At 33.4% G+C, this 18,054-nt stretch overlaps 1 protein-coding gene across 1 annotated transcript in view; it reads right to left on the reverse strand.

The window, feature by feature from the left end:
• The window catches only part of LOC114328611 (uncharacterized), a 137,233-nt gene extending 119,471 nt beyond the window's left edge, over positions 1 to 17,762 (reverse strand). The window contains exon 1 of the mRNA XM_050654338.1: positions 17,638 to 17,762. The gene's annotated coding sequence lies outside the window, so the exon portion shown is untranslated. The remainder of the gene's footprint in view (positions 1 to 17,637) is intronic.
• Between the last annotated feature and the right edge of the window lie 292 nt (positions 17,763 to 18,054).

Here is an 18,054-nt window from a genome sequence, read left to right on the forward strand (position 1 = left end):
ATTTTTTTTATTAAAAAAATTTCACCCCCGAGAAGGGGTGGCATCCACCCCCAGGGTAAAAGCGCAAGTTGGCAACATGTCACCTTTGTTCCTTGAACTATCTTCTAAGTACTCACCAATTTCCATGAAAATCGATAAAGGTTCAACGAAATCGGAGGTGAAAACCTTCAGTGACTCCACTATAAGAATAATGGGAGAATGGTCCGTGCTCATATCCATATTTCTGTAAATAGAGAAATGTAAATATTTTTGGTCGGTCTTGACGGTCCAGTTAGCTGGGGCTCAGTCGATCGACAAGTTTAGTGGATTTGCGATTTGCGGTCGCTGGTTCGAGCCTCAGCTAGGTCATGAAATTTATAAAAGGCCAACGCCGTAGTATAAAACTCAATAGAGTCTACGGCTTGGTCTGGAATAAACTGGCGTCTGATCGGCCTATGGAGGAGCGGTACGGGAAGGGATAAGGGCTTCCGGCTTGGTGATACTCCTCCATAGATCCCTACCGAAGGGCGTTGACGCCTAAGAACGGTGTATACACACAAATATTTTTGTAGTATTTATCATTATTATTAATCTTGCTTTTTTTCATCAAGATTACTTTAACGATGAATAGGCAATATTTTCAATATTTTTCAACAAGGTCCAAAATTGAAGAAAAATATTGTTGAACCATAAAAATATATTAGCTGACATGAAACTTAAACCACAGAAAGACAAATTCAACCCAATTAACAAGCTAGTTAGGAAAATTAAGGGAACTTAATGCTTATAAGTTATTATTTCTGTCTTTTATATAGTTTGGGTTTATCTTTTTTATGACTTTTGGTTGGTGTTTCATTTGAAGTTCCCCCTAAGGCAAATTTCCCCTCCCAATGCAAATATCTAGATCCGTCACTGTATCGCCTAATGGTGTGTGTTCTAATTCACGCCACCCCTGAATAATACTCTTGACTCGTTTCTTTTTCAAGGGCTGTTATTCGTGGCAGAAGACACGTGCCATTAAAGAAAACATCTGCCCAGCTGCTCCAACAGCTGATGATTCACGTTTGGCTTTAATGACATTTCTATAAATTAATGTGATATCGATTCATCGATTGTACACAAGGGAAGTAATGATTTTCCCGTTTTTTGATATAGATATCTAATAACTGCTTTTAATAAAGGTAATAACAATACGCAATCGATCGGATAGCTCAGTGCGACTAGCGGCTGACCCGCACTTCACTTCGCTGTGAGGTATTACGAGAGTTCAAGCCCAAGCCAGGCCATCGGAAAAACAAAAAGGCTAACGCGTCAGTATAAAATTCTAAATATGAATCTGGCGCTTAGACTGCAATATGCGGGCATCTGATCGACCTATGAGGGAGCAGTACGGCAAGGGATAAGGGCTTGCGGCTCGGTGATACTCCCCCATAGATCCCTACCGAAGGGCGTTGACGCCTAAGAACGGTGTATATACAATAACAATACGCAATAAACAAAATACTTGCAAATTATATTAAACGTCAGTTTTTACTTATAAACAATATCTAAACAATGTAAGGTCACTATTTGATTTTAAATCCTATAAAAAAAATAAAGATGACTGATAAATTACATGGAAAAGTGCAAGAACAAGTGGAAAACAGGAAGAACAACAAACACTACAATATAGTAAAAGAAGCAATATTGGAGAAAAAAATAATAAAAGGGTAGGAGAAAGCGGAATCCCGGCAGAGATTTTTAAAGCAGGAGGAGAAAAGCTACAAGAAAAAATTTTCCGACTAATATTAACAGTCTGGCAAAAAGAGGAAATGTCGCTACAATGGAGCAATGCACTTATCTGTCCAATCTACAAAAAAATTGATGAAACAAATTGCGAAAATTATAGAGGAATATCGCTATTAGAAGTGGCCTATAGAACACTTGCAAAAATCATCCGAAATAGATTGAAAAAGGAGGTAAACAAGATCATTGGAGAATACCAAGGAGGTTTTAGACCAGGAAGAAGATCAACAACAGATCAAATATGTTTATTAAAACTAATCCAGAACAACAGCTACGAACAAAATTTGGGACAACACATCATGTTGTTCATTGACTTTAAACAGGCTTACGACTTAGTAGACGGAGATATGCTATATGACGCAATGACGCTCAACAATATAAAAATAGGATAACAATGGAAGGAAATTTTTCAAAACTATTCACAGTAAATAACTGACTGAAACAGGGTGACCCTCTGTCCACAGACTCAGACTTATTTAACTTGTACTAGAACACATAATAATAAGGATAAAAGTGAATACAAGAGGTACCATCTTTAATAACAGACAGCAGTTTATAGCTTACGCTGATGGTCTAGCCATCTATTAACAAGAACAAGGTAACACCTCCAAAAAATCTTTCGAAAGTTCGAAGCGGAAGCAAAAACGTAGAGATTAAGAATCAACCAAGTAAAAACTCAATATATGGTAATGAAGGAAGATATAAAGAAAGAGGATAATTATATAAAAATGAAAAGAGAAGAGCGGATGGATGTAAATTCAAGGTAAGTATCAGAATTCGAATACCTGGGAGTGACTGTAACCAATACTGGAAAGGAAGAAAAAGAAATAGATACAAGATTATTGAAGGTAAGTCGAGTTGTGGCTTCCTTAAAGACGGTATTAAAAGCAAAAAATGTATCACGAAACCCGAAAACTAGAATATATGAAACGATAATACGACCCACAGTGTTATATGCGAGCGAAACGTGGGTAATACATCAACAAGAGGAGTAAAAGATACAGACATGGGAAAGGAAGGTCATGAAAAAGATTTTTAGAGGTACACACATAGAGGAGAAAACCTGGAGGAGACGAACAAATGAAGAAGTAATGAGGATGTTTGGGAGACTAAAAATAACGACAAAAATACGACCCCAAGGAGCTAGATGGTTGGGACATACTACTCGAATGTCAGAAAGTAGACACGTCAAAACGAATATTGAATGACAGAGAATTAGGAAGAAGGAGACGAGGACGCCCAATAAAGAGATGATTAGAGGCTGCAGAGAGGGATTTAGAAGAAATCGAGGTGAAGAACTGGAAACAGAGTGCAGAGGACCGAAGAGAATGGAGAAATATTATCCAGAATTAAGAAGCCGTAGACCTACAAAGCCTGTAGCGCTGTTATATAATTTTAGGTTTTCTCGGCATGATCCCTTCCTTACATCCACTAAATTTTAAAGACAGAAAGAAATAGGTTGCAAAATTATTTCTACAAAAACAAAATAATCTGCCAGCGTTGCATCAACAAATCAACACTAAGATGTTGATGAATTCTTATAAAGGAATGCAACAAGCTCGTGTATATTTGCATACACGTGATAATAAACGTGATAACACCGCATGTGTATATTATACACATGCATATATTATAACACTATAAAAGTGCTTCCATTCAAGTGATTCCTGATGAAACGTTTACATTTGAAATGTTTATCTGCTATAAATTTCGAGAAAATATTTATTGCGTCTATTACATTTGCTCACGTTTCTATTGTGTAATATACGGGCCAAAGAAAAGAGTCCACCTGGTCACCTGGATATTTCGCAGTAGTTATTAGATTTTAAGGAAATGCCGAAACAGGTCGATTTTTATATTGCAATTATTATTTAGCATATATTTCATACTAGTCATCCATAAGAGCGTGATGATGTAATAGATGATTTTTTTAAATGGGAATAGGGGTTGTGTGGTAGCTCATTTGAAAGGGTGTTCAATTCTCTATTCAGTAATATACCTAGTATAAAAAATATTTTGAATTAAATTAATTGATGCAAAAAGAAGAATGTATGTAATTTATTTAACTCAAAATACATTGTACTGCTTTTTTCATAAAATCGTCTTTTCGCTTAAATTAAATCACAAACAGCCTACCACCTACCTCTTGACAGTTTGAACATTTAATTTAAGCGAAAAGCAATGTATATTTGCCAAATAATCATTTTTTTTTCTATCTTCTGGCAGCAATATAATGTATTTTGAGTTAAATAAATTACATAGGTACATTACATTATTCTATTTGCGTCAATTAATTTAATTCAAAAATAATTTTTTGGCCACCCTGTATAAATATTGGTATTATTGTTTATATTACTGAATAGAGAATTAAAAACCCTTTCAAATGAGCTACCACACTACCCCTATTCCCATTAAAAAAACCATCGATTACGTCATCACGCCCAGATGGATGACGCCACTAGTATGAAATATATATCAAAAAATTGTAATTAAAAAAAATCGACCTGTTTCGACATTTCCTTAAAATCTAATACATACCTACTGCCAAATATCGAGGTGGACTCTTCTCTTTGGCTCTCACCCTGTATATTATATATTATATAAATGATTATATTTATAAATAGTTTAACATAAAAAAACAATATAAATTTCAAATTTCGAAATTTTAACTAGATATGGCTAAAAATGATGGTGGCATAAATAAATTATTCCTTTCTAAATCAAAGTTTATACTTTAGTTCACTATCGTATTCACGCAAATTATTAAAAGGTCATTAAAATTATGTATTATTCTTCTTTAAGTGCTGTCTCGCAATCGGAGGTTGCATATCATCATCACTATCTTTACTCTATCTACCGCTGCTCTACTCTGAAGAGTTCCATGAAACTGAATTTAACCCTGGAAGCTCACACTTGGGTGTGAGATACCCATCGCGACACTTAACTGCATGTAGCTTCCGCAGCTGCATTTCAATGGTAATGCTGCTTTATTTAAATTCAGTCTCTAGTCTGCCAAGGACGGGTGTGTAGTTGCGGTCTCATTTGAGCAATATTTCCAATCACGAGAATTTATTGAATACAGGCTAGGGTATGTAGCACACATGTGTGAGGTTTGCGATCAAGTGTGCGTTCAAGTTAATGGCCTAACAACACAACATCCCACAAATTTAGTAAAGAAAACTAGGTGTTATTTCTGCAAAGGCAAAGATGGAAAAGCAAAGCGTGCATGATCGGCTTGCTATAAAGCATAATGCATGGATCATAGAGCCACACTGTCTTATGAATGTAGTTACTAAAATGAGTGAAACTGAAATACCTGGCTAAGAATGAATATGAGTTCTATAATCAAAAGGTGTTATATTTTAGTTAGAAAGACCATTTTGTTGTTAAATTAAATTAAAATATTTTGAATTATGTTTCCGGTTTTTTAGAAAATGTTTTTTAATTATTTTTAGGTATTTTTAATATTTTGTTCTTTTGTGTTACTACAATTAAGAGAGAGAAAATAAAATTATTGATTTAATTATTCGTATGTATTCAATAGTGATTAGAGATTCTCTGGAAATCATAAAATATTTACTTTTTTTTTATTTCTTCACAAAAAATCATTGGGTATCTGACACCCATGTGTGCGGTTTATGTAAAAAAAATAGGTGTGATCTTCCAGGGTTAAACCAGTCCCTTAAATTTTTCGACCATCACACTCTCCTTCTTCCTATCCTATACGCCTACCTCCTCTGGGACACTTACGTGTCTCAGATATTATAACTTTTTAAAGTTTATTGAGTTTATTATTTCTTATTCTTTGCCCATTTCTTGTAATATTTCCGTGTTCGTTTTCTTCTGTGCCCATGCTATTCTAGGCGTCCTTTTGTAACACCACATGTCAAATGACTAAACTTTGTTTTTAAACCAAGAAGAGTAAACTAAAAAGACAGATTCACACCTAAGAAAGTCACTAGAAATATCACCAAATAGATCTTCTTTTTTCGTTGATCATATCGGCCTTTGAGCAGTCTATTTTACTTCAAATTAGGCCCGGGGCATTACACAATTTTCGGGCCCCTAAATATGATTTATAATAATAATAACTTTTTTAAATGAATTAGTTATTTAATAGAAGTATAGTTGCATCAGAAATTTAAATTTTTATTAACAATAAATAAAATTTATATTTAAACAATTAAACATTGTTTACATACAGTGTGTCGCATTTAAGATGAAGGCACCCCTATATTTCGGCTATCAAAATAAATACAGATTTGAAGTTTTGCATAGTCATACAGGTTGAAGGTTCACATTTTTTAAGATACTCAACTGAAATTTAAATTTTAATCGCCGTCTACTGCGAATCCATAGGTCATAACAGGGTAAATTTATTATATTTTGCTTCGCGTTAGAGATATCGGAAAAAGTTATTTGAAAAAGTACTTCCAAATCTTAATTGCATACCAAATTGCATGAAAAAATTTGAGTTTTTTGACTACAAATAATAAAAAAAAACTAAAAGTTTGAACTTTGTTATGAAATTTGGTATGTGGGGTTAGTATAATATTTGGAGCAACTTTTTTAAATAACTTTTCCCGGTATCTCTAACGCGAAGCAAAATATCGAAAATTTACCCTATTTGTAGAGTCGCAGTAGGCTGCTTTTAAAATTTAAATTTCAGCTGAGTATCTTAAAAATGTGAACATGCAACCTGTATGACTGTGCAAAACTTCAAATCTGTATTTATTTTGATATCCAAAATATAGGGCTGTCTTCATCTTAAAGGCGACACACTGTATAGATATTTCCTTTTGTAAATAATTTGGTTGTTGAACCGTAAAAAGATAGACCGTTTTTGGACCAAAATTTAATGGTTGCTATTATTCGTTAAAGAACGTTTCTCTAATGTTTCTTTTCTTCTAAATAACCTTTTTCCATTAATTACCATTAGGTAAAATTTGTCCTGTTGTCTTATCTTGACTAACGTACATGAAATATAGGAGATCGCTCATGTTGAATAACTGTCCTATATATTGATATTTTTCCGGCATTATACCCATCGAAAGTACTGTATACTAACAACGCGCGAAGAATTTTTCCCCATTAGCTTTCATTTTATAAAAACGTTGATTGATACATAGTATACTTATCACCACTACCTGTATATTTATCAATCAACGATAAAAAATCGCACTTTGCAAATGTCTGTTTTTATTATTATCCAGTTGTGTAACACATTTACTAATTTTATCAATATATTGATTCGGTCGATTATTCATAAAATATTGTTGAAATTCCAGATTTACATGTTTTGGCCAATTCCTGTTCTATCATTCCTGTTAATAAAATTAAAGAATTTTGAAAATTTATTTTGTTATTGCCATAAAAATTTTTGGTGATCTTTTCGGGCCCCATTAAAACACGGACCCAAGGCAGGTGCCTCACGGGCCTAGTGGTAAAATAGGCCCTGCCTTTGAGGGTAATCCATAAATATTATATTATACTAATACGTCGCTAAAGAGTTCTAAAAATAACTGTTTTTTATATGAAAAGAGACTTAAAATTTAACAAGCTGAAAATGCGAGAATTGTCATAACGAAAACTTTGTATATTTACGTATTTTAATTCATAATATGGAAAATTTCTATTATGAAAAGTAGTTTAGAATTAATAATTATGTTTTAATGTGCAATTACATCATTCTAATTTAAATGTGATGAATAGAGAGCGGAATATATGCAAAGTGCATATAGATGCATATATTGCATATTTTCAGACAACAAACACAACATTGCATATTTAAGCTAAACACGATTTATTTTGCATATTTTAAAAATAAATTATATAAAAGTTTAAAATTTTCATCTCTTAGTTGGAATTTTATAACTTCGATATGAACGAGCTCGTTATTTATCTATCTATCGCTCATTATTATCTATCTGGACTTTCCCATTACTACCTGAATTTAACAATTATGGGTGTTCCCAGAAAAATATTATTTTATTAGCGTAGCAAGTCGTAGGTACCTACTTGCTTTTAAGGGTCTAATATTTATTTTGTCAGTTTCCGGCCAACATTTGTTTAAAGTAAACGTTGTATCGTATTTAGTGTTTTTGAAGTGATTGGTATATATTAAATTTAAATATGTCTACCATTCAAAAAAGTGCTTGGATAAAGCGTTTTCCCGAGTTAAAGCTAAGTGGAGACAAAGTATTTTGCAAGGCCTCTTCCAGAATCGTAAGTTACATTCATTTTCAGGAAGAACAAACACTTAAGACAAGACACAAAAGCAAGAATCTATAAAGCAGCAATTGGACCTATATTAACATACACGGCGGAGACAAGGCCTGACACATCTAAAACGAGACGACTACTAGAAACAACAGAGATGAAAATACTCCGACGAATATCAGGGAAAAGTCTGTTGGATAGGGAGAGGAGCGAAAACATTAGAAAATCATGCAATATAGAAGATATAAATGGATGGGTGACAAAGCGGAAACAGGAGTGGAACGAACACATTAGTAGAATGGCAGAGGATATAATAGTACGAATAGCACGAGATAAGTCACCAAATGGACGAAGAAGTATTGGCAGACCAAGAAAAAGGTGGTGCGATAACCTAAACAATTTAGGAGGATAATATTGAAGAAGAAACAGGCTTTAAAGCCTACATACAAGAAGGAAGAAGAAGAACATTCATTTTCACATTTCATTTTTTAAATTAGGAACTGACAAACAAAAGCATCATGTCCCACAAAAGAAATTTTTCTGGAAAGAGTGTTTTTATTCGACAAATTCGCTTTTACTTCTATAAAGACGGACATAGAGAGAAGCATCAAAATACAAATATCCATCAAATTGTAGACAATTCCGCTTTTGTTCTTCAGCTTCTCGTATGAAAATTGATTTCTTTTTGGTGCTTGGCAAAATCTTACGACTTGGCAAATTAGTTTACTGCCTAAATTAAAATATTGTCCTATAACATCAGTAGATGTAGAACGAACTTTTTCTGTGTCCAAACACGAAAAAGATAGAAGGCAAAAGTTGCTAGTTGAAAATTTTGAAAAAAATTTGATTATAAATTCATACTATAATTTAGATTCTTAATTTAATTATAATATCAGTTTTTAAGTGTCATTTCATTTGTTTTTATGTGAAAAATAAATATGTATTAAACATAAATGTAGGTTGAATTTTTTAAACATAAATGTTTATATTTAATATATTGTTTAATTTTTGAGTATTTTTAATATGCATTTGCATATTTAGACAAATTTAGAAAAAATACCTGCATATTTGTAGTAAAAGTAATGCATATGCACATATTTTGGTAATGTTGTGTTGCATATATTCCGCTCTCTAGATGAACTATAAAGGTAGTTTACTATTGATCGAAATTCATATGTTTTATATACCTCGTATATAATTAATAAAATCTTATACAAGGTGTCCCAAAAGTAGTGGAACGGTCGAATATTTCGCGAACTGAACATCGGATCGAAAAACTGAAAAATACTGTTCAATCATTTTTAAAAATCTATCCAATGACACCAAACACCAACCTCCACTACACCAACTGGAGGTGGGGTGGGGGTAACTTTAAAATCTCAAATGGAAACCCCTAGATTTTCTTGCAGATTTGGATTCGTTACGTAAAATTAAGCAACTTTTATTCAAGACATTTTTTCGAACTGTGGATAGATGGCGCTATAATTGGGAAAAACGATTTATCCTGATACCATGGGTAAATTATAGAGAAACGGTCTAATATCTCGAGAAATACACTTCCAAATGAGAAACCAAACAAATTTTTTTAATACTTTTCGAAAACCTATCGAATAACACTAAACATGACCCTCCAACCCACCCCCCTGGAGGTGGGGTGGGGGGTAACTTTAAAATATTAAATAGCAACCCCCACTTTTTATTACAGATTCGGATTTGTCATGAAAAACTAAGCAACATTAGATAGATGGCGCTTTAATTGGAAAAATACGATTTATTAGCGCCATCTATCAGCATTTTTAAAAAATGTTTCGAATAAATGTTGCTTAATTTTTCATGACGAATTCGAATCTGCAATAAAAAGTGGGGGTTGCTATTTAAGATTTTAAAGTTACCCCCCACCCCACCTCCAGTGGGTTTGAGGCTGATGTTTAGTGTTTATCGATAGGTTTTCGAAAAATATTAAAAACCTGTTTTTTGGTTTCTTATTTGGAAGTGTATTTCTCGAGATATTAGACCGTTTCTATAATTTACCTATGGTATCAGGATAAATCGTTTTTACCAATTATAGCGCCATCTATCCACAGTTCGAAAAAATGTCTTGCATAAAAGTTGCTTACTTTTACGTAACGAATGCAAATCTGCAAGAAAAACTAGGGGTTTCCATTTAAGATTTTAAAGTTACCCCCCACCCCACCTCCAGGGGGTGTAGTGGGAGTTGGTGTTTGGTGTCATTGGATAGATTTTTGAAAATGATTGAACACGAATTTTTCAGTTTTTCCATCCGATGTTTAGTTCGCGAAATATTCGACCGTTCCCCTACTTTTGGGACACGGTTGCGTCATAAATCTTAGAACAAGAAGAGCTTTTTATGAAGAATAACTTTTATTTGTCAAACTAAAAATAAAAGAGTTATAAATGAAAATGTTCCTGGTATCCATAATTTGAGAAAAATCTTCAAATATTTTTTTCCATTAGAAGGATGTACCGTATGTACCGGGTGTACCCGGTGTATGTATACCTTCCATTAGAAGGTGTATACAATAAGAATGGCTCTCGGCTATATCTCAGGAACCGTTTATAGTAAAGCTTTGAAATAAAAAATTTTATAACAAAAGTTGCCTCAGGAAAAGCCTGGAAATTATTTTCATAATTGTGGGACCACCGCCAGAGGGCGTAATTGAATATCAAAAATTAAAAAATCTAAATTTTACAAAATTTTCCTAATGAAGGGGCACTGGAAATCCGATCGTCGTATTCTTCATAAAATTCTACGCATATTTGATTTAACAAGTTTAGGTCTACCTTTGGAAATAAGAGGTGGGGGTGAGTGGGAACCTTGTTATGAAAAACTGGCTGTGAGTCCGGTTCTGCTTAATCAAATTTTGCAAACTTGGTCTTGTTGAAGATAGATCTTTTTCGTCAATGTAAAAGTTATGATTTCGAACCAACTTACTGAGTAATATGCCAGCTAGAAGGCGTTATTTAATTTTTTTCAGAAATCTAGTGTTCCTTGGAAAATATTAAATACAAACATGCATTTTTAATACCATATTACAAAATTAGACAAAATTAGCAACAGAATAGCGAAAACCGCATGTTAATACCTTTTTTCTATCTCGAGATATCTTACAAAACGTGTAAATTTAAAAACATAACTGTCACCGGTAAACTAAATAATTCATTAAAAGTAGTGTGCTATGGAAACAACAAAGAAACATTTTCCAGCTCTCAACGTATATTAGGTCTTTTCCACGCTTCTCATTTGTTTCGAGCCTCGTTCATATCTCGTATATTAATATTATACACGGATTATACGGCATATGACAGAGGCTCGAAACAAATGAGAAGCGTTGAAAAGCCCTATTACAAAGAAATAAAAACAACTATTTAGTGATGACATAAACGTTCAAATTTTTGCCCATCATTTTCGTTGCAAACATTTACTCTTTCAAGAGTAGATTGAACAGCAGTCTCAATTTCTGCTCTCGATATGCTTTGAATGGCGTTTAGTATTCTCTGAATAATGTATTCTAGAGTAGTGTATGATGGGCAACAATTTGAGTATTTAGGTCGTCACTAAGTAGTTCTTTTTGTTCTGTGTTATATTTAATTTTAATAGTATTGTTTCTCTTTATATTGTTGTTTTAATTAATTATATTTTTATACGTTGACATCTGGAAAATGTTATTTTGTTTTTTTCCACAGCACACTACTTTTCATTAACTTAGTTTACCGGTGATAGTAACAGTTATGTATAAAATTTACACGTTTCTCGAGATATCTTGAGATAGAAAAAAGGTATCGATATGCGGTTTTCGCTATTCTATTGCTAATTTAATCTAATTTTATAAAGTATGATTAAAAATGCATACTTGTATTTAATATTTTCCAAAGAAAACTAGATTTCTGAAAAAAATTAAATAACGCCTCCCAGCTGGCTTATTACTTATTAGGATGGTTCAAAATTATCACGCTTACATTGAAGAAAAAGATCTGTCTTCAACAATACCCAGTTTTCAAAATTTGATTTAGCGGAACCGGACTTACAGCCATTTTTTCATAACAAGGTTCCCACTCACCCCCACCTCTTATTTGCAAAGGTAGAGTTAAACTTGTTAAATCAAATATGCGCAGAATTTGATGAAGAATACAATAATCGGATTTCCAGTGCCCCTTCATTAGGAAAATTTTGTAAAATTTAGATTTTTTTATTTTTGATATTCAATTACGCCCTCTAGCGGTGGACCCACAATTATGAAAATAATTTCCAGGCTTTTCCTGAGGCAACTTTTGTTATAAAATTTTTTATTTCAAAGCTCTACTATAAACGGTTCCTGAGATATGGCCGAGAGCCATTCTTATTGGGACACCCGGTACACAGACACAATACTGGCTAGTGATTTTAGTCAATAATTTTGCCAATTCGACAAAAAAATAATTTCTAAATAGTTAATAATTATTACTAAATAATTAGTAATTTTGCCAATTTCGGAAAAATTCTCAAAAAACAAAAAAATTACCTTCTACAATCACTAGCCAGTTGTGTCGAGTTTAGGGAACGACTAGGTAGGTATACAATATTTTAATTTTATAGCAAATGGAACAGTCCATTTATCATAAAGGGGAGGCCGTATTTATACTGGTATAAACCTTTTTAAAACTGTTAATAAATTATTGCTTTTAGAATATTTATACTCAAATTGTATTTTTGAACATTTTATTTATTTTATATAATAATTAAATTCACTATCAAATGTCATTGATGTTTTATTAATACTTAATTTAAAATTTAGTTTGACATTCACGAAGTGTCAAAATCAAATGTAAATAACCTATGCTTGGCAAATCGAGATTTAAAAAAAAAGTAGCCTACTTCCTAATCAACCATTTGAGCTGACATGACGTTTAGTGCGTCTGTAGGAGATAACCGGATTGTGACGTCACATTTTAGATTTTGAGGTCGATTATCTCGAAGACGGTTAGATATATCGAAATGCCGTTTTCAGATTTGGATTCAGAAGGCAAAACTACATAAGAGAATCCATAGATACACCTGCTCTAAGTATTGCAGGAGCGGCAACGCAATAACACACAGACTTTTGCAAATTTATAAACGAAAAGTTTTCGTTAAAAATTAAAGGAATAACGCAGAAAATACAAAAAATCGCTGATATACAGTTTTTGCCTATCTCTTTTCGATGCACTGAGTCTAAATCGTTCATAAAAATAACATGTGTTTTTGCTTAATAACAGGCGGCAGCTGGTTTGTCATTAATTTCATGCGTGGAAGAGAATGATGCTAAATAAAAAGTATGTGTTTTATCTCGCCAGCTATTAAGACGCACGGGTAAAGACTCGCGGACTCAACTGTATCTTAATTAACCTATGAAATGCCAATAGTGTCAAAGTTTTATAAATGTCAATAGTGTCAAATTTGATAACAGTGGACAAACAAGCTTTATAGCGCGGGAAATTTGAATTACTCCTCTTGGTTTAAAAACAGACTATAGATGATTTGTGTTCTTGCTTCAATGTCCAACTTTAAAGTCCATATTGCAGTATCGAAACACTTAGAAGTTCAGAGCTCTTACTTTCAGTTCTAATCTAAGGCTAAGGCTCGTGACAGAATAAAAAGTAAAGACGTTAGACACAACTGTGGAATACAGGACATAGGAAGTGGGTCAGACAGAGACGAAGGAAGATATTGGAACCAACATATAAAGAGAAAGGAGGACAGCCAGACTCGTTAAAAGCACAAAAACATAACCCAGTAGGTAAAAGACCACAGAGGGGAGACCACCAAAACGATGGCGAGAATGCTGGACCTCATCGTCCGGGGAAGATTTGATGACAATAAACAGGCAGCAGCCTACTAGCATGATCCATCATGCTAGAAAGAAGAAGAAGAAGAAGAAGAAGAAAAGCTGAAATAAAAAAATTTATTTGTTCATCAAAACCGTATTATTTTTCTACGAACAAAATTACGTCATATTTACAGCGTAAACAGACGTGAAGATGATATCGTTTGTTACAATTTTGCACCTGGTCAAACAGTAATGCACTACTCCTATGTACTTTTGATAAAATTCTTGTTGGTAAAGTATTATTTACATAAGTTTATAGACCTAATATTGGTGTCAAACAATAATTTTTATTAAAGAAATAAATTCCTATTTTCTTATGTGTTCTTCGGTTTAATATACTGAATAAACTGAAAGGACTGAATAAAATGTTACAAGAGTATATATATAACATTAGCTTGGAGTGCGAAATGAGTGCCACACTTTTGCACTGTAGAATTAGGGACCAGTTCAGAATAACTCAAGAAGACTGAATTGAACCAAACGTACCGACTCGTTGGTAAATACAGTCGGAAAAATGAAAGAATACCCATATAAAACACGCTGTATTTTCCTGTCACCCTGTCACAAAGAAGATTGTCCAATGCAAGTACATGTAACAATAATTATTACATGTACTTGCGCTGGCCAATTTTGTGTGTGACACGGTAACAGGAAAATACAGCGTGTTTTATATGTTCGTTCATGGGTATTCTTTTATTTTTCCTACTTGTATATTTAAATATTCTACCAACGTATGCCTTTAGCGACCTCTAACGAGGTAAGATAAAGTGAGTGTCGATAATGATTAACTGTGAACCGGAGGCATATTCATGCCATTATGGTAGAATATTTAAATATATTTACCAACGAGTCGGAACGTTTGGTTCAATTCAGTCTTCTTGCAAAACCTCTTTGATAACGGGTAAACCTAGAAACAGGTGTCAGGGGATGGCAAGACTCGAATTGAATCAAATTGAAACCGTCTATATTTATTTGGTTTCACACTATACTCGGTGCAGAGTACAAAATGCTGGCGATTAAGACGGGTAAACTGCTGATGTTTTAGTGGAATAAATTTCCAACATCGTCCGAGGGCATGAGTATGCCTCAGGTTCACAGTTTACTTTAATCGTTATCAACACTCACTAAAGTATAAAAACCCACTCTTTGCTTAAAACCCTTATCAAAAATTCAATGTACAATTTTTGAAGTGAAAACTTCTTTAGGGAAGTTGTGCGATTTTTGGATAGGGGAAAAGCATTGAATTCGCGACCGTCATCGCGACCGTCATTGCGACCGTCATCGCTTATGCTATATATTATGTGTATGTATATATAAATTGTGCAGAGGTATTTAAATTTAAAATAAATGTAAAACCTATTTTAGGATGGGGAAAAAGGATTGATTTCGCGACCGTCATCTCTTCGGCGAAATAAATTTTGTATGTATCTATATTATGTGTATGTATACATAAATTGTATAAAAGTATTTAAATTTAAAATAAATGTAAAACTTATTTTTGGATGGGGAAAAAGGATTTATTTCGCGGCCGTCATCTCTTCGGCGAAATAAATTTTGTACGTATAGTATTATAATGTACGTATAATAATACTAATATTATTGAAGTAACAACTTCATTAGGGTCGTTGTGCACTTTTTGGATGGGGAAAAAGTATTAAATTAGCGACCGTCTTCGCTTCGGCGAAATAAATTTTTGAAGTGAAAAGTTCTTTAGGGACGTTGTGCACTTTTAAGATGGGGAAAAAGTATAAATAGCGACCGTCATTGGTTCGACGAAACAAATTTTTGAAGTGAAAACATTTTTAGGGACGTTGTGCACTTTTAGATGGGGAAAAAGTATTAAATTAGCAACCGCCATTGCTTCCGCGAAATAAATTTTTGAAGTGAATACTACTTCTGTAGAAACGTTGTGCGCTTTTTAGATGGGGAAAAAGTATTGAATTAGCGACCGTCATCGTGACCGTCATTGCTTCGACGAAATAATGTTTTTAAGTGAAAACTTCTTTAGGGACGTTTTGCTCATTTAAGATGTTAAGATGGGGAAAAAGTATTGAATTAGCGACCGTCATTGCTTCGACGAAATATATTTTTGAAGTGAACACTTTTTTAAGGACGTTCTGCACTTTTTAGATTGGGAAAAAGTATTAAATTAGCGACCGTTATTGGTTCGACGAAATAAATTTTTGAAGTGAAACCTTTTTTAGGAACGTTTTGCACTTTTTCGATGGGAAAAAAGTATTAAATTAGCGACCGTCATTGCTTCGACGAAATAAATTTTTGAAGCGAAAACGTTTTTAGGGACGTTGTTATACACTTTTTAGATGCGGAAAAATTGTTGAATTAGCAACTGTAATCGCTTCGGTGAAATAAATTTTTGAAATGAAAACTTCCTTAGGGGCGTTGTGCACTTTTTGGATGGGGAAGAAATATTGAATTAGCGATCGTTATTGCTTCGACGAAATAAATTTTTGAAGTGAAAACTTCTTTAGGGACGTTGTGCACTTTTTAGATGTGGAAAAAGTATTAAATTAGCGACCGTCATTGTTTGACGAAATAAATTTTTAAAGTGAAAACTTCTTTAGGGACGTTGTGCACTTTTTGGATGGAGAAGAAGTATTAAAATAGCGACCGTTATTGCTTCGACGAAATAAATTTTTGAAGTGAAAACTTCTTTAGGGACGTTGTGCACTGTTTAGATGGTGAAAAAGTATTAAATTAGCGACCGTCATTGTTTGACGAAATAAATTTTTAAAGTGAAAACTTCTTTAGGGGCGTTGTGCACTTTTTAGATAGGAAAAAAGTATTGAGTTTGCGACCGTCATCACTTTGCCGAACTAAATTTCGTACGTATATATATTATGTGTATGTATACATAAATAGCATAGAACGTACGCAATACGTAGATATATAATATAGGTATAGCACTTCTTTTTGGATGGGGAAAAGCATTGAGCTCGTAATTTATATACTATAAGAAGTTTTCACTTCTGTCGGCACTCCCATGAGTGCTTTAATTTTTTTTAAACAATAACTTTAACACGTAAAGAGACAAGTCATTTAATAAACTTTGTTTGGAAGTCTATGAATTAAACTTTAAAATAAGACATTGTAAAGCTCATTTGCATGCATAGAAGCTGAGTTGCGATCGTAAAAGCTTCGAAAAATACACTGCCCGTCAGAGAAACAGGCCACCCACAAAATGGTGAATATTATATTCTTAATTGTATTTCAAAAAATGTGCAATAACTACCTCTTAAAACCTACCAAATTTCATTTGCATATCTCAACCGGTTTTAGAGCAATAAATAAATCGTCAGTTTGTAAGATAAAATTCAACATCCCGTATCTCCGAAACGAAGCATTTGCGGAGATATGTTTATAAAGCAAACAATTATTTTTTCATGCAGAATTGCCCCTTAAAGTTTGTTGCATTTGTTTAGAAACACCCTGTATTGATGAAGAACATGGCTAGTTGTTAAAGTACCTAACTTTTTTATTATCCAACATAAGCGAACGAATTAAAAAACAGAATGTTAAGAAAACCTGAGGCCATAGTTGGGTTTTAATTTCAGTTTTTTATAAATGCAAGAATACAGTAAGGTCTCGTTTTATGCGGTGGATACGTTCTACAGAAAAGCGCATATAAAAATATCGCATTAAAAAAGACTTTACTTGCATTGAAAAAGTAGGAATACGTTTCGTAATTTTCTAAAATCACATAAAACCAAAACGTTTGTCCACCAAAATTTTAAATAAAATCTTAAAATTTAAATAAAAAAAATAGACTTACGATATTGCGATGGCAAAAACCTCTTCTAATGAAAAGTAAAACTTTACGACACTCGCTTTAAACGTTTCAATCCAGAAATCAAAATGTACTGCATATAAAGCCGCGTCCTCAGTGGTAAATTTTGACGTGCGTATTGAACTAATGGTTTATCGCAAAAATTTGCGTCACGGATTTAACTGCTTGACCATCTAAAATTTGTTTATCGTTCGTTCACACTGCAAACCGTATGCAACGCAAATCCTTTTATTTTCGTTCAAAAACCGCCAACCGATGGAGCATGTGCGTTATGTACGTCGAAAATTATTGCATCCGAGGTATGCGACGAGCACGCTCAATTTACCTTGAGCACGCAAATATTTGCGACGAACAGCTGGTTCGTTGCAAATTTTTACCAGTAAGGACGCATAGACCAGGGCG

The sequence above is a fragment of the Diabrotica virgifera genome, chromosome 6 (assembly GCF_917563875.1).
Source record: "Diabrotica virgifera virgifera chromosome 6, PGI_DIABVI_V3a".
NCBI classification, from domain to species: domain Eukaryota; kingdom Metazoa; phylum Arthropoda; class Insecta; order Coleoptera; family Chrysomelidae; genus Diabrotica; species Diabrotica virgifera.